The sequence below is a fragment of the Schistocerca serialis genome, chromosome 1 (assembly GCF_023864345.2).
Source record: "Schistocerca serialis cubense isolate TAMUIC-IGC-003099 chromosome 1, iqSchSeri2.2, whole genome shotgun sequence".
NCBI classification, from domain to species: Eukaryota; Metazoa; Arthropoda; class Insecta; order Orthoptera; family Acrididae; genus Schistocerca; species Schistocerca serialis.
Window position 1 is genome coordinate 297,273,331 of NC_064638.1, and position 27,401 is coordinate 297,300,731.

Consider the following 27,401-nt stretch of genomic DNA (forward strand, 5'->3'; position numbering starts at 1 on the left):
AGAACATTTATATGGTTTTAAGTAGGGCAATGTTTAAGATGAGTCATACAGAGCAGAGCAACACGCCACAGCCTTCAGCTGTTAGCACTGATGATAATGATGGAGTAAGAAGTGTTGTAGAAACGATCGCTACAGATAGCGCAATAGAACGCCTTGTAGACACGGCTGGAGATGTAACGGCAAGTATTCAACATGGATTAGATCCATTAGTAATTATCATGAGACAGATGCAGATGATAACCGAGAGCATGAATAATATGAAAACCGACATTAATGCGAAGTTAGCCTCAGTTACCGAGGGGCAAAATGATTTGAATGCGAAATTAGCCTCAGTTACTGAGGGGCAGGAAAATCTGAAAGCTGAGATTAAGCAGCAGTTACATGACAGTTTTTCCGAATTAGAGCAGCGGATAGAGGCGAAGACAAAGGAACTTAAAGATCAGGCCGAAGAGACGGAACGAAAATTAACTGCACAAATAGAATTGGTTAAAGCTCAATGTGAGGAATCTACTCAACGCGTACGTGTAGAAATGAAGGAGTATGTGGCTATTAAGATAGATACCGTAAGGGAACAGGTGGAAATGGTTCCGCAATTAGTACAAAAGCAAGATGCCATGTCATGTGCAATTGCGCAACTTCCTGAATTGGCACGTACGCAGACGAACCTAAAGGAAAGTGTTGAACATCTGACCGAACGTCAAGACGTTATAGACCACCAAATTAATGTATTAACGGGTAAATTATCCGAAATCACATTAGAAAACAAAAGGCTAATGTGTGAAAACGTTGAGCAAAATGTTAAAGCAGCATTCCAGAGTCTATGCGGCAAACAGGAAGAGAATTTGTTTGCGAAAGGACTTGAGGAAGTGCGACAGCAGTTAGGTGCTGATTTCGAGCATTGTAAACAAACGATAGAAGAGTCGATACGCGATTCACAACAAGGCTCAGAACAAATGAATACCGGCCAGCAGCAGAAGTTGGCAGCGTCTGTAGAGCCAGTTACTGCACATTCGCACACGATACCGACTTGTGTGAGTAACTCGAATATTAAATTGCCACGAGCTAGTTGTTCGCGTGAAGTTTTATCTGACGGAGATTACGAAAGCCTTTGCCATGCCGAAGAAAAAATGATAAAGCATCGGCAATTCCAGATTTTTAACACTGACAAAAGGGGGGTCCATCCGATTGTTTTTATCCGAAGTTTTAGAGGAGTGCTACCCAGAAATTGGTCGGAGTGGCAGAAAATCAGTTTCGTGACTGGGTATATACAAGGTTCGGGGGCGATCTGGGCCTCGGACATGACTTCTGTTTGCTCGACATATGACGATTTTGAGAAAGCGTTTTTAGCAAAATTCTGGTCAGAAGGGGTACAGGAACGCCTAAGGCAGGAGGTGCTCTATCCAGAGCCTTTCTCTTTTTCAAAAGGAAGCCTTAGGAAGTATTTTGAAAAATATGCCTTTGCCAGACATAATAAACATACTTAAGGCAAGATTACCAACTAACATCCGGAATCAATTAATTTACGGGAACGATAAAGACTTGGAGTCGTTCCTCACGACGTTAGATCATATAGACATTATAGAAGAGAGCAACCAGAAAGCCCGTAACAACAGATTCCAATATAGGGAGATAGAACCTCCGCCAAATGGTAGGCAAGGGAACGCACAGAGATCGATAAATAGTGGAGAAACCCCTCAAAATCTCAATAATAATACCGGCAATAGTCTTGCGAGGGGCTATCCAAGGAACAACAGGAATGGGAAACGATACAATCCCGTATGGGGGAACGAAAGGAATTTCAGACCGCAAGCCTGGAACAATAACAGTAATAGAAAGTGGAATCAACCGGGGGGAATAGATTCAAATAACCAACATCAGTGGGGACGGACATCTACGAATCAACCGGTAATTACCGAAGTGACGGACGATGTCAACCACCAGGCGAATCAAAATCCAACAAACTTGTAAGGACCCACTCGTGCCCCGGAGGAGCGGTCAACAATTGGTTGAGGGGCAACAGGATATGTGTACCCATGCTAACGTATAATGATGGACGATTACTGGCAGATGAATTGACAGAGGACTTAGAACTCCAAGATGAGGATAAGGAACAGGTGGCAGTAGCCGAAGTGCAAGTCATTTTGGAGACTGTACCTACAGTGGCGGTTTTGGACACAGCTACAACCACGAATGTTATTTCGGAGGCTCTATTCAACAAGATGAGAAATATAAGACGAGTACCAATTTTTCCAGTTCAAAATTGCAGAATAATAGGCGCCGTTGGGGCTAGATCGGCTAATGTAAAAGTGCAGTCACTACTTAGTATAGAAGTCGGAAATGTAGCAATATTAAGCACATTCCTTGTTGTAAAAAATTTGGTGGTAGACTGCATTATAGGAGTCGACAGCCTACGTCAATACGGATGCAGAATAGATTTTAAAACAGGAAAAATTTGGTTAAATGTAAATAAACAAGAAATTGAGTTGGACTTGTTGAAAAAGGAAAGCCTTACCAGAAAATATAATAGTGAGATCAGTGTGCAAGTAATCAGGACTGCACAAAATTCTAAACAGCACGTAAATAATGAGTTCCAAGTCAAAGGAGACTTCGGTCAATTAGTGTATGAGAAGTTAAAGGAATCCGACTGCATTATTGAAGAGCAGAAGAAGCAGCTCAAAGAATTATTATTAGTGTATGAAAACGTGTTTGACGAAAGGCCAGGAGTTATTAAGGGATACATATGCCATCTCTACGTTAAGCCACACGAAACGTATTGTAGAACTTTCTATCCTGTTCCCTGGAGGTTAAAGGCTCAAGTTCAAAAAGAAATAGATCGCATGTTGAAATGGGGTTTGATCGAACCCTCTACAAGCCCATACTGCTCCCCATTGTTGGTCGTGCCAAAAGCAAATGGAACTGTGAGACTGGTACTCGACGCCAGGGAAATAAATAAAATCATAATTCTAGTGAGAACACATCCGGAAAACATAGACGAACTGATACAATGGTTCCAGGATGTCCAATATTTGACGAGCATCGATTTGCGGAGTTCGTATTGGCAGGTCAAGCTGGATGAGTTATCAAGGAAATATACAGCTTTCATTTATGCCGGAAGAAGTTACCAATTTACTGTAGTTCCTTTCGGACTCAACATTAGTGCTGGAATCTTTATAGCAGCTCTAGATTATGCTCTAGGCCCAGAACTAAGAAGCAGGATAACAGTATTTGTTGATTATATGCTTATTGCATCGAAGACCTGGGAGGAGCATATTACCTTACTGAGTCGGGTGTTGGACGTGTTCAAAACCATGGGAATAACTGCTAACCTACAGAAATCCCATTTTGCACTAAACAGAATCAAGTTCCTGGGGCATATAGTTGACGCAAAGGGAATTTTACCGACCAAGGAGAAGCTAATTGCGATTAGTAAGTTTCCAACACCGAGAAATAGGAGGCAATTAAAAGGGTTTATGGGTCTTGCCTCATTTTTTAGAAGATTTATAACGAATCAGGCCATGAATGCAGCAGCTCTAAATAGTTTGCTGAAGAAGGATGTGCCCTGGCTCTGGACATTAGAGTGTCAAGAAGCATTTGAAGAGATAAAGAAGCAATTAGTAAATGCACCGCTTTTGTACCATCCGGACATGCAAGAGGAATTCTACTTGTCAACAGATTCGTCAAATGTGGGTCTTGGAGTGTGCCTTTTCCAAGTACGCAAGATAAATGGACAGCTTACCTTTTGTCCAATTGCGTTTGCTAGTCGTGTTTTGTCCAACTGTGAACGAACGTACACGACGACAGAATTAGAGGCTCTCGCGGTCGTCTGGGGATTTAAAAAATTTCATTATTATTTATATGGGTCGAAGACTATCGTATATTGCGATCACCAATCATTAACGTTTTTACAAACGTGTAAACTGTTACACCCCAGGCTGGCTAGATGGACGCTCGCTCTGCAACAATACCAGTTTAAGATCGTACATGTCTCAGAGCAGCAAAACATTATTGCTGACGCTCTATCAAGGTCACCGCAGGGTTTAACAAAAGAGATTGAAGTAAATAATTCCTCAGAATTCCCTGTATTGCTGCTGCAGGAAAATCCATTTAAGACGTACTACGTCAATTTGTGTGTGCATATGGCCCAGTTACAGAAAAAGGATGCTCAATGGGAAAGTGTCATTCAAAGGTTACAACAGCAACCTTCGGATCAGATGGCAAACTATTACAAGCTGGTAAATGGCGTATTATTTTTCCACTGTGGAAGGCCAAACAAAGTCCGTTGGTGTGTTTGTATACCTGAGGCACAAATAGAGAAACTTGTATGGTTCACTCATTTAACCTGGGGACATTTCGGTGCGACAAAATGTGCAGACAAAATAAGTGGGTACTGTTATTTTCCCAACATAAAGCGCAGAGTGCATGAGGTCTTAAAGAGATGCATAATATGTCAAAAAACAAAGCCGGATTCAAAAGGGACTAAGCACCCATTATGCTCAATATTAGTACAAGAACCAAAAGAATTAATTTCATGCGATCTGTGTGGACCGTTACCTACTTCAGGAGGTGGTGTTAAATATGTGTTGGCATTTCTCGATGTGTGTACGAAGTACGTAAAGCTATACCCGATAAAGGCGGCTACAGCCAAAGTAATTGTATTAAGATTGATAAGGGATTATCTTCCACATGTTGGTACACCTAAGGCGATCATAACAGACAATGCTAAAATATTCACGGGACTCCGATGGAAGCAGACTTTGTCTCAAGTCGGTGTGAAACATATACTAACATCATTTTACCACCCACAAGGCAATTTGGTTGAGAGGATTTTTAGAGAATTCAATCGATTTATGAGGACGTATTGCCATAATAAGCAAACTGCGTGGGCAAATTATGTGGAAGAGTTTGAGCAGATATACAATAACATGCCCCACTCCTCAACTGGATATACACCTTGTGAATTGATGTTCGGAGCAAAAGAGGAAAACTTCTGGACTGACCATATCCCCAAAACTCAGGAAACTGAGATGCCTTGGGAAGAAAAAATAAGACAAGCTATCATAAATATGACGAAAAAGGCTGATCAAAGAAAACAACGATATGACAAATTAATCAAAAGGGTACAGACATACCATGTCGGAGAGAAGGTACTAGTTAAACGACATACCAAATCATCCGTAATAAAGAAAAGTATAAAGAAATGGGAGTTACTATATACTGGACCATACATTATCCTACAAATTCCGAATCCGGGGGCTTATCTGTTAGCATACCCGGGATCGAACAAAATAAAAGGGTTATTTTCTCATAACGACTTAAAAAAGAATAATGAAGATTAGAAGATAGGGAGGAATGGTGTTCCGAGTGACAGAAATGAACGCTCGTAAAAAACATAACAATAAACTGTGTGTGTAGTGATAGAAACCTTTAAATTGAAATAGTTCATCAGTGACATAGAGTATAGAAATAGTGACTAACTATTATTATCGAGTGTTGTAAAGAAGATAGTGGAGATAGGCTTCACCGGTGGTTTGGGTGAACATAGAACTTTAGCATTGCTAATGTCATCAAGAATGATTAAGGATCTACCTGACCTTCAAGAAGAATGAAATGTTTCCCGCAAATGACGCGGAATAATCAAAAGAGGTTCCGAGTGAATATTCATATACACTCCTGGAAATTGAAATAAGAACACCGTGAATTCATTGTCCCAGGAAGGGGAAACTTTATTGACACATTCCTGGGGTCAGATACATCACATGATCACACTGACAGAACCACAGGCACATAGACACAGGCAACAGAGCATGCACAATGTCGGCAGTAGTACAGTGTATATCCACCTTTCGCAGCAATGCAGGCTGCTATTCTCCTATGGAGACGATCGTAGAGATGCTGGATGTAGTCCTGTGGAACGGCTTGCCATGCCATTTCCACCTGGCGCCTGAGTTGGACCAGCGTTCGTGCTGGACGTGCAGACCGCGTGAGACGACGCTTCATCCAGTCCCTAACATGCTCAATGAGGGACAGATCCGGAGATCTTGCTGGCCAGGGTAGTTGACTTACACCTTCTAGAGCACGTTGGGTGGCACGGGATACATGCAGACGTGCATTGTCCTGTTGGAACAGCAAGTTCCCTTGCCGGTCTAGGAATGGTAGAACGATGGGTTCGATGACGGTTTGGATGTACCGTGCACTATTCAGTGTCCCCTCGACGATCACCAGTGGTGTACGGCCAGTGTAGGAGATCGCTCCCCACACCATGAAGCCGGGTGTTGGCCCTGTGTGCCTCGGTCGTATGCAGTCCTGATTGTGGCGCTCACCTGCACGGCGCCAAACACGCATACGACCATCATTGGCACCAAGGCAGAAGCGACTCTCATCGCTGAAGACGACACGTCTCCATTCGTCCCTCCATTCACGCCTGTTGCGACACCACTGGAGGCGGGCTGCACGATGTTGGGGCGTGAACGGAAGACGGCCTAACGGTGTGCGGGACCGTAGCCCAGCTTCATGGAGACGGTTGCGAATGGTCCTCGCCGATACCCCAGGAGCAACAGTGTCCCTAATTTGCTGGGAAGTGGCGGTGCGGTCCCCTACGGCACTGCGTAGCATCCTACGGTCTTGGCGTGCATCCGTGCGTCGCTGCGGTCCGGTCCCAGGCCGACGGGCACGTGCACCTTCCGCCGACCACTGGCGACAACATCGTGGTACTGTGGAGACCTCACGCCCCACTTGTTGAGAAATTCGGCGGTACGTCCACCCGGCCTCCCGCATGCCCACTATACGCCCTCGCTCAAAGTCCGTCAACTGCACATACGGTTCACGTCCACGCTGTCGCGGCATGCTACCAGTGTTAAAGACTGCGATGGAGCTCCGTATGCCACGGCAAACTGGCTGACACTGACGGCGGCGGTGCACAAATGCTGCGCAGCTAGCGCCATTCGACGGCCAACACCGGGGTTCCTGGTGTGTCCGCTGTGCCGTGCGTGTGATCATTGCTTGTACAGCCCTCTCGCAGTGTCCGGAGCAAGTATGGTGGGTCTGACACACCGGTGTCAATGTGTTCTTTTTTCCATTTCCAGGAGTGTATAATCTCATGTGAACGCTTACATGTGTAAATGTGTGAAGGGATGTGTTGTGGTAGTGAATCGTGAGTGACGGTTAACGCCGCAAAGATAATTTCCCGCGCAAAACAGTTGACGTCGGTGCGAGAATTAAAATCGATATAGACGATACAGATACGCTTTGTAAGAGACTCGCACCAAACGCGAGGATAAACTGATTCATGTTGAACTCTAAAAGGAATAGGTGTTATAATTAAAAGTTAAGAGTTTTTAATTTATTAATGAATGATTAAAGAAAGTAATATTCATAGATTCAGTAGTAATTTAATGGTTCGTGTTCGTTTGGGAATTTTGTGTGAAAAATCCATTTCCATATATGAGCATGGATGAACACCGTGTGAATCAGAGAGTAATTGAAAGAAGCGAATCCGCATTCCTCAATGCTAATAACTTTTACATTTCAGCACTCAAGCGAAGAAATATATGTATTTAGAATAAATAGTTTTGAGTATAGCTAAATTATATGACTTATCAAGGAAATATGGATGATGTCTTGGTATAAAATGAACTACACTTTCCATTATTCGATGATTTGAATCCAAAATCTATAGTAAGTTACATGAATCCTTTAAATTACGAAGAACAAATCAGTGATAGAAAATGAGTTAGAACTTTTGGAGTTATAAGCACAATGGGGAGGCAAAGTCAAAAGGAGTATTCAAAAGGGAGTAAATCGGATGATGCTTTTGGCAACATCATTAGTTAATGGTTGAATTCCTTGAAGTACGTCGTAACAAAAAGGATCCATGAAGCCATAAGGATTTTGCTTTCAAAAAGGAGAATCTTGGACGGTGCAACCTAATCAGTTCTCTTACAGGAAGAGTTTTCCTTTTGGTCATTGCTAATTCTTTTGGAATGAATGTTGCATGTGAATTCGAGTATCCCTGTTCCTTCTACTCTTCCCATTGTGGGCCGCGTAGAAGATCAACTACAGAGGGGGCCGCGTAGAAGACCGACTACAAATGTGGACGTCGGGGACATGCAAGACCCGGGGGAGTTTAGCACCGCAAGATATTGTACCAGGAGCAAGATTGTAAAACGAGAATTCACGTTATTTATTTTAAAACGTTTTTTTTTTGATAGAGGCACAAACCACTCTTCTCCAAATCGTGATACAAATTGATCCCTGTCTTTCCTTTAGAGATCTATTTCAAAATTATATTTTTTTTTTCTTCTTTAGGCTTTCCTATCTTCTATGTACCGTAGGCTGGGGGTCTAGGCTTAAGAGGTTTTCCAAGGTTTCCCTGCTTACGAAAGTTCCCGAATGGGTAGACCCTGACATCAGTTCATGAAAGATCATCTTCCTTGGTTGTGCACAGCAAATATAACACCTAGATGCACGTAAAAGCAATACAGCCGCGGTACCGGTCTCTTCATTTCTTCTGTCTTCAACATTTCTTTTCTTCGTCTGTCTCAAATATAATATTCTTTTTCAGTCGGAGGACTGACAATCATCACTTCCGGGTTATCCACGCTAATAGATAGCTCGCGAAGTGTGTTCGGTGAATCAAAATTGAGCTCACAAACTTCGCTCGCTGCGAGGGGCATTGTAATCTCCCCACGGAAAATTACCCTCTACCACGCAATAATTAATAATGGTCAACCAAATCATCCACATGTATTTACGTTTGAAAAGTATCTGATCAGATTTTCTAGTAATATATGCGCCGACAGCTCGTCGACGCCAAGGTATTTTTCTAGTACGTTTATTCTTTGGAACAACAGAGGTACAGAAATGTATGCTCCATGGTTATTATGGAGAGAGAGAGGAACAGCTTCGGAAGTATCGGTTGGAAGATTGTCGGATTGCTAAAGGAGATTTATTTACTCTTCTTCGCGCTAAAGCGAGCTAGGAAATTTTGTGCCGCTAGCGTGATAGATAAAGAATAAAAAAAGACCTGTAAAAGCAAATTACCTGAGATTTGGAACCAACAGAAAACGGAACATGTACGGAAATGGATTCAATATACAATTTTCCTCAGAAATAAGGTTTGTGACCATTTTATTCTAGAGTGAATGACGAATGAGTTCTCTGTCTGAACCATTGATGATTGTCTGGGCCCTGTAATTAATTGGGAAGTTTCAGCTGTGACGAACAGAGCCTGCAATCTCTGAGTTTTTTGAAATCGTCCAAAAAGGCTTCGTCCACATCTGAAATTTTAGATCTGTCGTGAACTGAACGAATTGTTCAAACGATCGATTTTCCCAACTGAATGCAGCGCTTAATAATAATAACAAATGTAAAGATCTTTTCTAGCAAGCCAGCCGCTGAATATTAAGACGAAGGGCTCCACCAGAGATTCTACTAGGCTGATTTCACGTAAATAATATATTTAAACTGTACACAGATAAAGGGCAGAGAGAGAGAGAGAGAGAGAGAGAGAGAGAGAGAGAGAGAGAGTGAGAGAATCCTCCATTAGCATAATTGTTTCTCTGTCTTTTCACGGATCAGCCTAACTAGAAAACACGAAGCCCTGACTTTATTGTACCGATTTATGTGTGAGAGGGAAAGAGCGATAAAGGCGACAGATACACTTCTGTACAGACAAAACATTACACCAAGTTAGCGGCAAGCTGCATTCACATAGACTTTCATCATTTACAAAAGCAGAGTAGAATTCATTATAAACTCAAATAAATGCCTTGACTCTCTCCGCATTTGTGCTGCATTGTTACACTGGCATGTAACAACCGTAACTTTGGAATAAAATTAACAGCTGCTATTTATCTCGTGAATGGGAGAATGTGATATGCTGAATCATAACTTCTCAGGTACATTACAATTAAGAGCAGTCACCGTCGTCTCTGGGACATGAGATTAGATTGCACTTGGATGAGCTGCATCTTACATCATTACTATATTACGTGCCAGTCTTCTGGTGCTATAATTCGCTATATGTTTTCAATTCTCCTCTAAAACAAATATGATCCCTCAGCATCATTTCCCAAGATTCCGTGTCTATTGTCTGATATGTAAAATATCACCCAACGTTATTAAAGATATTCCAAAATGTTCTCATACGGAACTTCTCATCCTGCAATTGGGTTTTTTACTTTATTATTTGAAAATCATGTGAATTATTGGAGACCATTTTCGAAGCTAGAAAGAAAATTAATCACTCTTCCAATTCATTCATATTATTTCAACTGCGAATGTCCAGTGCAGTTTCGTTCTCTCCCATGATTAGAGGTAAGTATAAAATAAACTGTAACGAATTGCCCCATATGTCACCATTGTTGCCCGATGTTGCGGTAGAATTGTAACAAATCATTCCTTTTATGGGGAAATTGTAACACATAGCCTCATATTACAGCCAAATTGTACCAATTTGCCCACTGTGTTACAGTAAAACTGTACCATTGAATATTAATATAGCGTGTGTCTACCCCTCGCCTCTCTGAAGGCTTACACTCTACTGGGAACACTTCTGATGAGGTGTCTGAAGGTTTGTGGAAGAATAATAGCCCTTTCTTCCTCAAGAGCTAAAACCGCAGAAAGAGCAACAATGGACATTGGGGTCTGGGCAAAGTCGACTAACTCACCCAGAAGTTTTCTATTAATTTGAGATCAGGTTTCTGGACAGAGAGGTCCATTTCAGGAATGTTATTGTCCACAAACAATTGTCTCATTTATGCTGTTTTATGTCAAGCTGCATTGCCATGCTGATTCAAATAGTCAGGCCCCCTGATCTGTTCATCTACTGTACACAGTGCGGTAAAAAAAGTTTCTGTCCTTCCACATTTTTCATTTTCTTGATTGCAATAAAGGGACCACACCTGAAAGAGAAAAAACATCCCTTTCCAGTAACACTACCTCCTACACACTTCGCTGTAGCACTACGTGTGATAGTAGGTAATGTCCTCCAGGCATTTGTCAAACCCAAACCCTCTAGTGGATTGCCACAGGCTATAGTGTGATTCAACACTCCAAATCACTCGTTTCAACTTATCCGCTGTCCAGAGGGTCGCTCCATATCCCATTTCAAGTGTTTCTTAGCACCGACTAAGAAAATTTGTGGCGTACGAGTAGGTGCTTCACAATTGTACCCCATGATTTTTAACTTATTACCATAAACAGTCACTGTGGTAGCCGTACTTTCGGTGGCACTTTGTAATGACTCTTGCTTCTAATTTCATGCGATACTCTACCTTCAAAAAGTTTCATACTCGTCCTTCAATTCGCAAAGGATGCAGAGTGGTCCCTTATTCGAATCTCTAGGAATGGACTGCCAAGCGGGAGATGACCACGAGAAAAAGATGGAATAACCAACTAAAGGATGACGTTCTATACATCCGGGCAGGGAATTTCAGACGTTTGAATGTGGTAGGGAAGCTAGGAAATTTGAAAAGGGAAACTCTAAGGCTCAATATGTAGTGGGAGTTAATGAAGTAAAATGGGAACAAGACACGGATTCCTGATCGGATGAGTATAGGGTACTATAAACAACAGTAGCTAATGATGTAATTGGAGTAGTATTCGTTGCGGACAGGAAGATACTGAAAATAGTGATTTACTGTGAACAGGTCAGTGATAGAGCTGTTGTCATCAGAATCGATAGTAAGCCAACATAGGCAACGATAGTTCAGGCATACCTTCCGACTTCGCAAGCTGAAGGTCAAGAGATAGGGAAAGTATATGAGGATACTGAAAGGGTTATACATTATGTAAAGGCATCTGAAAATCCAATAGGCACAGGAGACTGGAATGCAGTTGTAGGGGAAGTAGTAAAAGAAAAGGTTACATGAGAATATGGGCTTGGGACAAGGAATGAGAGAGCAGAAAGTCTAATTGGGTTCTGCAGTAAATTTCAGCCAGTAATAGCGAATACCTTGTTCAAATATCACAAGAGGAGAAAGTACTTAGAAAAAAGCCGGAAAGTACGGGAAGATTTCAATTAGACTATATCATGGTGAGACAGAGTTTCCGAAATCAGATACTGAGTTGTAAGGCGTACCGAGGAGCAGAAATGGACTCAGATCAGAATTTAGCAGTGATGAAGAGCAGGTACAAGTTGAAAAGACTGGCCAGATAGAATCAATGTCAAAGAAGTGGGACACATAAGTACTAAGGAACGAAGAGATATGCTTGAAGTTCTCTAAGGTTATAGATACTGCGATAAGGAATAGCTCATTAGGCAGTTTAGTTGAAGAGGACTGTACATCTCTAAAAAAACGATTACAGAAGTTGGAAAGAAAATCATAAGTGTAGAGAATGTATCTGTGGAGAATGTATGGTTCACAGAAGAAATACTTCAGTTGATCAATGCAGGAAGAACGTACACAAATGTTCAGGGAAATTTAGGAATAGAGAAACGCAAGTCCTTTTGCGATTGCAATAAATAAGAAGTACAGGGAAGCTGATGAGAAGCTAAGGCGAAATGGTTCTTCGAAAAATGTGAAGAAATCGAAAAAAATGGTTGTTGGAAGGAATGACTTGCCGTATAGAAAAGTCATATCAACCGGCAATAAAATCAAAAGCAAGGATGATAACATTAAATGTGCAATGGGAATTCCACCTTAAAATGCAGAGGAGAGAGCGGTACACTGAAGGCCTTTATGAGGGAGGAAGACTTGTGCGATGATGTGACACAAAAAGAAACAGGAGTCAATATGGAAAACAAAAGGGGTCGGTATTAGAATTAGAACTTAAAAGAGGTAAGAAGAATAGATAACATCCCATCAGAGTTTCTATAATCTTTGCGAGAAGTTACAGCAAAACCACTATTGAGATTCTTCTGTAGAGTGTATGAGTCTGCCGATATGCCATCAGACTTTCACGAGAACATCAGCAACACGGTTTCGAATGTTGCAAGGGCTGACAAGTGCTAGAACTATCGCACAATCAGCTGAACACCTCATGCATCCAAGTTGCTGACAAGAACAATGTAAGGAAGAATGGAAAAGAAAATTGAGGATGTGTTACACGACGATTAGTTCGGCTTTTGGAAAGATAAAGGCACCACAGAAGTACCTCCGATGTTGCGGTTGATAAAGCAAGACTGAAGAAAAATGCAGACACGTTCATTGGATCTGTTGACCTGGAGAAAGCGTTCGACAAGGTAAAATGGTTCAAAATGTTCGATATGTTGAGAAAAACAGGGGTAAGCCATAGGGAGAGACGGGTAATACACAATATGTTCAGGAATCAAGAGGAACCAATAAGAATGGGACACCAAGAACGAAGAGCTTGCATTAAAAATGGTGTGAAACAGGGATATAGTCTTTCATCCCTTCTGTTCACTCTATACAACGAAGAAGCAATTACGGAAATAAAAGAAGGGTACAAGAGCGAAATTAAAATTCGAGGTGAAAGGACATCAATGATAAGAATTTCAGCATCTTCCGATCAGAATGAATAGTCTAACAAGTACGGAATATGGACTGAGAGTAAATCGAAGAAAGACGAACATAATGAGAAGTACCTCCCCCCATGAACCATGGACCTTGCCGCTGGTGGGGAGGCTTGCATGCCTTAGCGATACAGATAGCCGTACCGTAGGTGCAACCACAACGGAGGGGTATCTGTTGAGACGCCGGACAAACATGTGGTTCCTGAAGAGGGGCAGCAGCCTTTCAGTAGTTGCGTGGACAACAGTCTGGATGATTGACTGATCTGGCCTTGTAACACTCACCAAAACGGCCTTGCTGTGCTGGTACTGCGAACGGCTGAAAGCAAGGGGAAACTACAGCCGTAATTTTTCCCGAGGGCATGCAGTCTTACTGTATGGTTAAATGATTATGGCGTCCTCTTGGGTAAAATATTCCGGAGGTAAATTACACTCCTGGAAATGGAAAAAAGAACACATTGACACCGGTGTGTCAGACCCACCATACTTGCTCCGGACACTGCGAGAGGGCTGTACAAGCAATGATCACACGCACGGCACAGCGGACACACCAGGAACCCCGGTGTTGGCCGTCGAATGGCGCTAGCTGCGCAGCATTTGTGCACCGCCGCCGTCAGTGTCAGCCAGTTTGCCGTGGCATACGGAGCTCCATCGCAGTCTTTAACACTGGTAGCATGCCGCGACAGCGTGGACGTGAACCGTATGTGCAGTTGACGGACTTTGAGCGAGGGCGTATAGTGGGCATGCGGGAGGCCGGGTGGACGTACCGCCGAATTGCTCAACACGTGGGGCGTGAGGTCTCCACAGTACATCGATGTTGTCGCCAGTGGTCGGCGGAAGGTGCACGTGCCCGTCGACCTGGGACCGGACCGCAGCGACGCACGGATGCACGCCAAGACCGTAGGATCCTACGCAGTGCCGTAGGGGATCGCACCGCCACTTCCCAGCAAATTAGGGACACTGTTGCTCCTGGGGTATCGGCGAGGACCATTCGCAACCGTCTCCATGAAGCTGGGCTACGGTCCCGCACACCGTTAGGCCGTCTTCCGCTCACGCCCCAACATCGTGCAGCCCGCCTCCAGTGGTGTCGCGACAGGCGTGAATGGAGGGACGAATGGAGACGTGCCGTCTTCAGCGATGAGAGTCGCTTCTGCCTTGGTGCCAATGATGGTCGTATGCGTGTTTGGCGCCGTGCAGGTGAGTGCCACAATCAGGACTGCATACGACTGAGGCACACAGGGCCAACACCCGTCATCATGGTGTGGGGACGCGATCTCCTACACTGGCCGTACACCACTGGTGATCGTCGAGGGGACACTGAATAGTGCACGGTACATCCAAACCGTCATCGAAACCATCGTTCTACCATTCCTAGACCGGCAAGGGAACTTGCTGTTCCAACAGGACAATGCACGTCCGCATGTATCCCGTGCCACCCAACGTGCTCTAGAAGGTGTAAGTCAACTACCCTGGCCAGCAAGATCTCCGGATCTGTCCCCCATTGAGCATGTTTGGGACTGGATGAAGCGTCGTCTCACGCGGTCTGCACGTCCAGCACGAACGCTCGTCCAACTGAGGCGCCAGGTGGAAATGGCATGGCAAGCCGTTCCACAGGACTACATCCAGCGTCTCTACGATCGTCTCCATGGGAGAATAGCAGCCTGCATTGCTGCGAAAGGTGGATATACACTGTACTAGTGCCGACATTGTGCATGCTCTGTTGCCTGTGTCTATGTGCCTGTGGTTCTGTCAGTGTGATCATGTGATGTATCTGACCCCAGGAATGTGTCAATAAAGTTTCCCCTTCCTGGGACAATGAATTCACGGTGTTCTTATTTCAATTTCCAGGAGTGTAGTCCCCCATTCTGATCTCCGGGCGGGGACTACTCAAGAGGACGTTGTTATCAGGAGAAAGAAAACTGGCGTTCTACGGATCGGAGCGTGGGATGTCAGATCCCTTCATCGGACAGTTAGGTTAGAAAATTTAAAAAGTGAAATGGATAGGTTAAAGTTAGATATAGTGGGACTTAGTGAAGTTCGGTGGCAGGAGGAACAAGACTTCTGGTCAGGTGAATACAGGGTTATAAATACAAAATCAAATAGGGGTAATGCAGGAGTAGGTTTAATAATGAATAGGAAAATAGTGATGCGGGTAAGCGACTACAAACAGCATAGTGAACGCGTTATTGTGGCCAAGATAGATACGAAGCCCACGCCTACCACAGTAGTACTAGTTTATATGCCAACTATGTCCGCAGATGACGAAGAGATTGGTGAAATGTATGATGAGATAAAAGAAATTATTCAGACAGTGAAGGGAGACGAAAATTTAATAGTCTTGGGTGACTGGAATTTGTTAGTAGAAAAAGGGATAGAAGGAAACGTAGTAGGTGAATATGGATTGGGGGGAAGAAATGAAAGAGGATGCCTCCTGGTAGAATTTTGCACAGAGCATAACTTAATCACAGCTAACACTTCGTTCAAGAATAATAAAAGATGGTTGTATACATGGAAAAAGCCTGGAGATACTAGAGGTTTCAGATAAATTATATAATGGAAAGACAAAGATTCAGGAACCAGGTTTTAAATTGTAAGACTCTTCCAGGGGCAGATGTGGATTCTGACCATAATCTATTGGTTATGAACTGTAGATTAAAACTAAAGAAATTGCAAAAAGGTGGGAATTTGAGGAGATGGGACCTGGATAAACTGAAAGAACCAGAGGTTGTACAGAGTTTCAAGGAGAGCATAAGAGAACAATTGACTGGAATGGGGGAAAGAAATGCAGTAGAAGAAGTATGGGTAGCTTTCAGACACGAAATAGTGAAGGCGGCAGAGGATCAAGTAGGTAAAAAGACGAGGGCTAATAAAAATCCTTGGTAACAGAAGAGATTTTGAATTTAATTGATGAAAGGAGAAAATATAAAAATGCAGTGAATGAGGCAGGCAAAAAGTAATACAAACGTCTCAAAAATGAGAGTGACAGGAAGTGCAAAATGGCTAAGCAGGGATGGCTAGAGGACAAATGTGAGGATATAGGGGCTTATCTCACTAGGGGTAAGATAGATACTGCCTACAGGAAAATTAAAGTGACCTTTGGAGAAAAGAGAATCACTTGCATGAATATCAAGAGCTCAGATGGAAACCCAGTTCTAAGCAAAGAAGGGAAAGCAGAAAGCCGGCCGACATGGCCGAGCAGTTCTAGGCGCTACATTCTGGAACCGCAGGTTCGAATCTTGCCTCGGGCATTGATGTGTGTGATGTTCTTAGGTTAATTAAGTTTAAGTAGTTCTAAGTTCTAGGTGACTGATGACCTCAGGTGTTAAGTCACATAGTGCTCAGAGCCATTTGAACCATTTTTGAAAGCAGAAAGGCGGAAGGAGCGTATAGAGGGTCTATACAAGGGCGATGTTCTTGAGTACAATATTATAGAAATGGAAGGGAATGTAGATGAAGATGAAATAGGAGATATGATACTGCATGAAGAGTTTGACAGAGCACTGAAAGACCTAAGTTGAAACAAGCAGACAACATTCCATTAGAAATACTGAGAGCCCTGGGAGAGCCTGTCCTGAAAAAACTGTACCATCTGGTGAGCAAGAGGTAGTAGACAGGCGAAATACCCTCAGAATTCATGAAGGATATAATAAATCCAATCCAGAAGAAAGCAAGTGTTGACAGACGTGAAAGTTACCGAACTGTCAGTTTAATAAGCCACGGCTGCAAAGTACTAACACGAATTCTTTAGATACGAATGGACAAACTCGTCGAAGCCGGCCTCGGGGAAGATCAGTTTGGATTCCATATTAATGTTGGAACACGTGAGGCAATACTGACCCTACGACATATCTTACAAAATAGATTAAGGAAAGGCAAACCTACATTTCTAGAAGTTGTAGACTTAGAGAAAGCTTTTGACAATGTTGATTGGAACACTCTCTTTCAAATTCTGAAGGTGGCAGGGGTAAAATACAGGGAGCGAAATGCTATTTACAATTTGTACAGAAACCAGATGACAGTTATAAGAGTCGAGGGACATGAAAGGGAAGCAGTGGTTGGAAGGGAGTGAGACAGGGTTGTAGCCTCTCCACGATGTTATTCAATCTGCATCTTGAGCAAGCAGTAAAGGAAACAAAAGAAAAATTCGGAGTAGGAATTAAAATCCATGGAGAAGAACATAAAACTTTGAGGTTCACCGATGACATTGTAATTCTGTCAGAGACAGCAAAGGACCTGGAAGAGCAGCTGAACGGAATGGACAGTGTCTTGAAAGGAGGATATAAGATGAACATCAACAAAAGCAAAACGAGAATAATGGAATGTAGTCGAATTAAATTGGGTGATGCTGCGGGAATTAGATTAGGAAATGAGATACTTAAAGTAGTAAAGGAGTTTTGCTATTTGGGGAGCAAAATAACTGATGATGGTGGAAGTAGAGAGGATATAAAATGTAGACTGGCAATGGTAAGGAAAGCGTTCTGAAGAGAAGAAATTTGTTAGCATCGAGTGTAGATTTAAGTTTCAGGAAGTTGTTTCTGGAAGTATTTGTATGGAGTGTAGCCATGTATGGAAGTGAAACATGGACGATAAATAGTTTAGACAAGAAGAGAATAGAAGCTATCGAAATGTGGTGCTACAGATGAATGCTGAAGATTAGATGGGTAGATCACGTAACTAATGAGGAGGTATTGAATAGAATTGGAGAGAAGAGAAATTTGGTGCACAACTTGACCAGAAGGGATCGGTTGGTAGGGCATATTCTGAGGCATCAAGGTATCAACAATTTAGTATTGGAGGGCAGCGTGGAGGGTAAAAACGCAGAGGGAGACCAGGTGATGAATACACTAAACAGATTCAGAAGGATGTAGGTTGCAGTAGGTACTGGGTGATGAAGAACCTTGCACAGGATAGAGTAGCATGGAGAGCTGCATCAAACCAGTCTCTGGACTGAAGACCACAACAACAACAACAACAACAACAATGAGAAGTAGCAGAAATGAGAACAGCGACAAAATTAACATCATATCTGTGGCTCACAAAATAGGCGAAGTTAAGGAATTCTGCTACCTACGCAACAAAATAATCCATGATGGACGGAGCAGGAAAGACATTAAATGAAGACGAGCACTGACAAAGAGGGCATACCTGGCCAAGAGAAGTCTACTAGTATCAAACATAGGCGTTAATTTGGGGAAGAAATTCCAGGGCATATATGTTTAAAGCAGGGCATTGTATGGTAGTAATATGTATGGACTTTTGAAAGTACGGAACAGAAGAGAATCGAAGCATCTGAGATGCTGTGCCATAGAAGAAGGTTGAAAATTAGGTGGCCTTATAAGGTATGCAGGGAGGACGTTCTCCACACAATCGGCGATGGAGGGAATATATGGAAAACACTGACAACAAGAAGGGCAGGATGGTAGGAGATTCTTTAAGACGTCGCCGAATAACTTTCATGGTACTAGAGTGAGCTGTAGAGGGAGAGAGAGATTGGAACATTCAGCAAGTAATTGAGGACTCAGGTTGCAAGTGCTACTCTGATAAGAGCACATTAACACAGGAAAGGAGTAAGTGCCAGGTTACATCAAATTAGTCACAAGACTGATTAATCAGAAGCAAAAAAATAACGTGACCACCCTCCAGAATGGTCGACAGTTCTCATCCATCAGCGTAGGATGTCTGTCTAGATCTGATTTACCAGTGGTTGTTCCTTAATATTTCTGCTACATAATCTCATTACCAACAACTTGGGCACCTTTAGGACGATTTGTTACAACACAGAATATAAAGGGAAAGAAGTTAGAAAAAATTTATTAGACTCCTTCACACTGCCAGAGGCAAAGTGAAGTCATGCCAGAAGCAGGAAGCGAGCCAGTGCGTCACAAGTGAGTCAGATCATCAACACATTACGACACTATGTGTCGAGCGAGGATACCCATTCAGCAGAAGGAAGATTGCGACAGAAAACCAAAGGAAGCGAGACAACCATGTTCGTTAGCCTGTAAGACATGTTACAAGAATTTCTATACATTTTGCAACAGAACATGACGAAGGCCTGACAAAGTAGTTTTCAGCCTGTTAAGTGAATATAGCAGAATAAGGAGCATACAAGCGGTCATTAAAAACTGAACTTCACGTCATAGCCTGATGCCAGCTTCCTTTAAATACCCCAGCTCTCCAGCTCTCGTCATGTGATGATAATTAGGCTCGATGGCATCCACTGTAATAGCACTCAGTTCCATAATTATGACACTGTAGTAAATCTATGCCCTAGATGCTCCAGTACAGTCTATAACCTAGACAAAGATGTACTCGGGATGATGGCCTCCACCTGATGAATTTCATGCTTTTTGCCGCCTACAATCTACTGATGGATACACTGACTGTCTGTCGACAACACATGACATTGTGCTGCCAGCACGGAATGTAACTGAGGAAGCTGGCAAAGTGCCTCTTGTCTACGTTCCTGTTCAACTCTAAGGCGCCTCCGAGTGCAGGAAACTACGTCAGGCCCTCAGTGCACCCTTTACATGTATACACTCATTCCTGTGCGTTTAACAGTGAAATTCCTTGTGCACCCCAATGTTACATCCTTGTTTTCAGTTTCACCGAAAACTGTTTCGGTTTTCTACAAAACGAATCTGTCCTTCCAAATAAAACATCTTCCAATTTTTCCTGAGTCGCTAAACTTCAGCTTCATTGCAATTACTTTTGATTTCATTTCTTTCTTTTCCTAAATGTTTCTGTATTCACTCTTACGTTGAACAATAGGATTCTTTCTTCAGTGACTTATTAGGAAGCTTGTATCTGCATTTAGTTCTCCAACTTATGTGATGGCCAATTTTGGTCACATTCATTTCCATTCAGCTAAACTATTTATTGTGGTATATACATACACAGTAGGTTTAGCGTCAGATAATGTCAAACGCTCATAATCATTCCTATACTAAATTATTTCACTCCTTTGCGGATCGATATTTCTTGGCGATTCTCTTCCTTTTCTGGTTAGTATTTCGACAAATAACTGGTTTTGTGTTATAGATCATTACAAATTTACAATATAGAAGAGACGAATGTGTTAGGAGACTGACACGAGACATAAACTGTGGATCCGTGAATGGCGTTCTCCCAGGCGTCCTGCCGCGATGATGTTTCTATTTTATGCACAATATTTCGACGACTGAGCAAGCTGTCTACTTCAGGTGCTGCGAGTGTTGCTGTTATGTGTACTTGCTGCACAGAATTCAACAAGATAGTGAAGTTGATCTCACGCTGCTATTTATAGCTAAAATATGGATGGGCAAATATCTATTAGTGGCAAATATCTATTAGGTACGTTACGTATGTAGATTGTGGACAGTTGAGAATGTGGGTCTGACGGAAAGCATGCAGGGTATAAGTGCCTGCAGTCGCGATATTCATCTGTGTCCTCGGTGGCTCAGATAGAGCGTCTGCCATGTAAGCAAACGATCCCGGGTTTGAGTCCCGGTCGGGGCACACATTTTCAGCTGCCTCTATCGAGGTATATTAACAACACCTGTTGGCATCTGAGGGTTTCAATTAATTATCATTCATTCTAGAGAAGCTGCACGGTCATCAATGGTATCTGTTATTTCGATAACATTTACTATCTTCCTACATATTTATACCTAAGTTCTATTCCCGACAACCACTGAGTCCATTGATGCTCTCTTATTTTTGAGAACCTTGACGGACATTCCGTGAATTGCGTATCCTCTCAGCGTGTTCCAGCTCTGGTCGATGTGATGGTCGGAGAGATCTTGTAAAAGGAAGCGCCAGGTTGTTAAAATTATAACGTCCGTCGCTCTTTATTAGCCTTTCTAGCTTCTTCAAATCGACAGACCCCGTAATGATGGTGTCCAAGAAACTTGCTATTTTACGATCCTGGCCTTATCGTACTACATTTCATGATTAAAATCGAGCCACAGCTGCGCGACATCAGATTTGCTTAGTTGTTTTGGCCACGTGTGTCGCTGCTATTCCTCGCATCCCTCCTCGACTTTTCCGATACTATGCTACATCTGAAACATGCTACATTCGTATGGAATGTCATATACTCCGAGTTTTGGAGAACTAGATCGTGCCGGCCGGAGTGGCCGTGCGGTTCTGGGCGCTACAGTCTGGAGCCGAGTGACCGCTACGGTCGCAGGTTCGAATCCTGCCTCGGGCATGGATGTATGTGATGTCCTTAGGTTAGTTAGGTTTAATTAGTTCTAAGTTCTAGGCGACTGATGACCTCAGCAGTTAAGTCGCATAGTGCTCAGAGCCAACTAGATCGTCTTTAGCATTACGTAGGAGGCGTTTTTATCTTAGTCTATTGCGCTGGTGCATCAGTTCGTTTTGCATGATGGTATTCTGGGTGCTATAGATTTATTTTCGATTGTCATTTTTTATTTGTAGTTCAGTGGTGCTGTTTGAGTGAACGTACTGTCATTTTGTCGTATGGAGATAGTGAGTGGATCTGTGGGCGCTAGAAAATAGGGCGCCAAGTGAAGAAATCGGAACATTTCCGACGTATTCTTCTGTTTGACTTCAATACGGGGGTGATAGCAGCGGAAGCAGCAGGAAAGATTTGCGCCATGTGCGAGGATAACGTTGTTGAACAGAACACAGCAAAAAAATTATCTTCTCGTTTTAAGGAGGATCGTTTTTCCATTAGGGGTTCTCCATGTTCAGGAAGACCTTTGGCGTTCGACGAAGATGATGTAAATGCATTAATCCACAATGATCCAGGTCAGCGTATTAGAGAACTGGCAAATGTGATAAAGTGTGATCATTCCACTATCGTGCGACATAAGCATGCACTGGGGAAGACCAAAAATCGACTGTATGGGTACAGCATTCTCTAAGCCAAAATCACAAAAGTCAGTGAGTGGCCAAATGTGCATCTCTGACTTGTGGACAAAACCGACCATTCCTATCCTGTGTCGTTACTGGTGACGAGAAATGTTGTTTTTTCGCTAATGTGAGAAAAAGAAAGGAATGGTTGAGCACAATCAAAGCAGCAACTTCCCGTATAAAGACCTGCCCGCCTACACAAAAGACTACGCTATGCATCTGGTGCAACAGCGAAGCTTAAGTGTACTACTAATTGCTTCCTCAACATGGGACCATCACTGTTGACGTTTATTGTCAACAACTGAGACGTCTTGCAGACGCAGTCGAAGAGCAACGACAAGGAAGACTGCGTGAAGTGATGTTACTCCACGATAACACCCTCCTGCATTCTGCTAGGCTGAGAAGAAACACTATACAGGGAAGACATTCCGCACTCACATTATTCACCTGATGTTGCGCCCTCGGGATTTCTCCTTTTCCACTCTCTATCGAACAATCTTCAGAGAACTTTGTTTCCGGATGAAAATGCGCTCCGAACATGGCCCGACTTGTTCTTCGCCTCAAAACCTTTTAATTTCGACGGTCACAGAATAGAAAAGTTCCACAAGCTTTGGCAGACTATTGTAAATGGTGACGGAGAATATTTTATTGATGATTAATATCTCTGTTATGTGCATCTGTTCTGTTTATTAAGCTTATGGGAAAACTCTACGAACTTATGCTCCAACCCAATACTGGATGCGAAGTTTCCACAGGAATCTATAGACCTTTCCCGATATTGGGCCACCATAAGATACACAAGCGACTTTTTGGCTTCTATTCTTCGGCCTCGTTCCTCTCACTTGCGGTATTGCTAGCGATTATTACTTCGTGGGAGGACATGGGCAGGGTACATTTAGCCTCGTGATGGCAACTGAAGAGGTGCTTGATTGAAAAGTACCGACCCCAGGGTCAAGGAAATCAACAACGACAATGGTACCTCCGTAGCTCATCCAAATTACGCCATTGTCAGAGGATGACATGGCGGTCGATCGGTCCCGAGTTGCCCGTCTGGGGCAGAACGTAAAGCTTTACTTTGCTAGCTTTACGTTGATGTTAGCTTCAGACTCTTTGTAAGGAGTTCTTGGTATTGACAGCAACGTCCATTCCATTTGACGATCTATGTACGCATTCCTTCAGGATACCATTCGCAGGGCTTGTAATTTTTCAGCGAGCATTAAGACCCCGCCGGTCATCACATGCACCAGAGATGCAAGCACTGAGAGAACTTGCGTTTCGAGGAATATCAGTGGAGGGTCTGAAAAACAATATATCATCAAAGAACGTAGATGGAGTCGGGGAAAGAACTCGGCTAGAAATAGCAGCGGGAGACCAGTAATAGCCCGCATTGTGCTAGGTGTGCAGGCTGCAAGTCCAAGTTGCAGCAAAAAGTCCATTACAGATGGAATTTCGTCTGAAAACTAATTTGCAAGTGGAAACCGAGGAATCCTGTAGAACAGGGAACAGTGCAGTCTGCACTGACGTCCCGTACTCCAGAAATTATACGGATCCCCACACAAATAAATTGAGAAAGTTTTCCTTTTTATGTGAACTGAATTAATAAATATTAATAAGCAAATCAACTGAATAGGTGAAACCAATGTAAGAAAATAGTACAAATATACAGGACACTGCAAATAAATCAAAGTGAATATGAAGTTAAGCCTCAACAAAATATAAGATATTTTAACACATCAAAATACTAGGCCTCTATGTTACGCTTCAGATACGTCAGCATGGATAAATTAAAATAATATTTAACAAAAAGGGAGGGGCTTCGTTGAGAAGCAGTGCTCACAGTTTAACACAGTTTATTTCCCTAAAAACATTACGTGTCACAATTCATAAGAATAATATGACCATAATTTGCCGTTCCCCGTTATTTAATTTCTTATTTCACATATACAAACACTCACGTGATTACTTTGGTACACTACACTTATAGTTCAAGCCGGAAATCTTATGAATGCAACAGACAGCTTCACACTAGCACAGAAGATTCACACTCAGGAGAAATAGATAATAAATGTATTTCGTCCACCACCACCATAAGTTAGAAACTCAGAGATTGATGCCTATCACTACGACTGTGTTACCATAAATAATAAAACTACGAAATGCTTTTCCAGAAAGAAATTTGTCTGGAACACCTCCCACATTAAGCCAAGGTACCGCAGTCTGAAACACCCACAAATTAGTAAATGTTTAAGAATAAATAGGAAATATACTGAAAGCCTCTATGAGGGGTAAGATTTGTCTGATGTGATAGAAGAAGAAACAGGAGTCGATTTACAAGAGACAGGGGACCCGGTATTAAAATCAGAATTTCAAGGAGCGTTGGAGGACTTAAGATCAAGTAAGGCAGAAGGGATAGATAACATTCCATCAGAATTTCTAAAAGCACTGGGGGAAGTGGTAACATAAAGACTATTCACGTTGATGTGTAGAATGTAAGAGTCTGGCGACGTACCATCTGTCTTTCGAAAAAACATCATCCACCCAATTCCGAGGACGGAAAGAGCTGAAAAGTGCGAGAATTACCGCACGATCGGCTTAATAGCTCATGCATCCAAGTTGCTGACAGGAATAATATACAGAAGAATGGAAAAGAAAATTGAGGATGTGCTAGATGACGATCAGTTTCGCTTTAGGAAAGGTAAACGCATGAGGGGGGCAATTCTGACGTTGCGGTTAATAACGGAAGCAAGACCAAAGAAAAATCAAGACAGGTTGATAGGATCTGTCGACCTGGAAAAGCGTTCGACAGTATAAAATGGAGCAAGATGTACGAAATTCTGAGAAAAATAAGGGTACGCTATAGGGATAGACGGGTCATGTACAATATGTACAGCATCCAAGTGGGAAGGAATAATAAGAGTCGGCGACCAAGAACGCTCGTATAAAAAAGGGTATAAGACAAGGATGTAGTCTTTCGTCCTTACAGCTCAATCTGTACATCGAGGAAGGAATTATGGAAGTAAAAGAAAGGCTCAGGAGTGGATTTAAAATTCAAGGTGAAGGGATTCGCTGATGACATTGCTATCCTGAGTGAAAGTGAAGAAGAATTGCATGATCTGTTGAATGGAATGAACAGTCTAATGGGTACAGAGTATGGTTTGAGAGTAAATCGAAGAAAGACGAATGTTAATGGTAAGTAGTAGAAATAAGAACAGCTAGAAACGACACATCAGGATTGATAGTCACGAAGTAGATGAAGTTAAGGAATTCTGCTACCTAGGCAGTAACAGAACCAATGACGGACGGAGCAAGGAGAACATTAAACGCAGACTAGCAATCGCAAAAAAGGCATTCCTGGCTAAGAGAAGTCTACTAACATCAAATATCGGCATTCACTTGAGGAAGAAATTTCTGAGAATGTACGTCTGGAGTACAGCATTGTATGGTAGAGAAACATGGACTGTGGGAAAACCAGATCAGAAGAGAATCGAAGCATTTGAGATGTGATGCTACAGACGAATGTTGAAAATTAGGTGGACTGATAAGGTAAGGAATGAGGAGATTTGTGCAGAATCGGAAGGAAAGGAATATGTGGAAAAAACTGATAGGGAGAAGGGACAGGATGATAGGACATCTGTTCAGACATGAGGGAATGACTTCCATGCTTCTAGAGGGAGCTGTAGAAGGCAAATACTGTAGAGGAAGATAGAGATTGGAATACATCCAGCAAATAATAGAGGACGTAAGTTGCAAGTGCTACTCTGAGATGAAGAAGTTGGCACAGGAGAGGAATTCGTGGCAGTTTGCATCAAAGCAATCAGTTGACTGAGACATTAAAAAAATAAATACAATGATACGTCTAATTACAATGGACTATGAACTGAAAGAAAATGCAAGTAGTACAAAAATCTGATGGCTCTACAAGTGAATCACACGTTTTCTCACGAAAAAACGAAGTTAATAAGTCCCTCATTAGCCATCAAAATACAAACACTGAGATCGTATCGGCACAAAGAGAAACTAACACCACGCGGAATCAAAAACAAAATTCATATAAAATAGTACTGAAGGTATTCACTATGAAACTAGACACCATGTTCTATGAACAAACTATGATACTAATTAAACTGAAACGAAATAACGTAAGTAGTGAGAAATAAAACACATTCACATGAGATACGTGTCATAAGAATATTAGGATTAAAAGAGGAGTTATAATATAGAACGTAAATCATATAGTGGAGTAATTGACTTCTTGCACCATATGTTTTGGTTAAACAGAATAAGAGCCAGAAAAATATGACTAAATTCAGAAAACAAAATCGTAAGTTACGATGAATAATTTAGGAACTCTATTACTGAAATTGAAGCTGTGTGAGAAACCAGATACGCTCATCAGTTAGAATGGCGACACACTATCACACCCTAACGTGCAATGACTACCCAAGACATTATGAGATTACCCTGTAGACTCATCAAACGTGCAGCCGGCGGCTGTGGCCGAACGGTTCTAGGAGCTTCAGTCCGGAACCGCGCAGCTGTTACGGTCGCAGGTTCGAATCTTGTCTCGGGCATGGATGTGTGTGATGTCCTTCTAAGTCTAGGGGACTTTTGACCTCAGATGTTAAGTCCCATAGTGCTCAGAGCCATTTGAACCATTTTCATCAAACGTGCAGTGCCGAGTGCCTGAGAAAGCTCTCGGAGTAACGGACACACCAGGCAGCGGGAAAACAACCATAGGGGTCCTTTCCGCCATCAATCTAACTGCTGTCGAATGCCTACCGAAACGGCACAAACTTCTTTGCCTTGACTGAAGAAACTATGTCGGCTACTCTATTCCTGCACCAGCCAGGTGCTGTGCTGCTAACATAAATGACAGTTGTAACCTACACATCTAGTGACTGATTCGTGTAGAGGCTAGAGTAAGAGAGAAAATCTGGCAGCACGTAATGTACGTAATCTGCACTGGATTTGGTTCTTGCTGGGCATATGAATACTTTCATAAATGGCTCAAATGGCTCTGAGCACTATGGGACTTAACAGCTGTGGTCATCAGTCCCCTAGACCTTAGAAC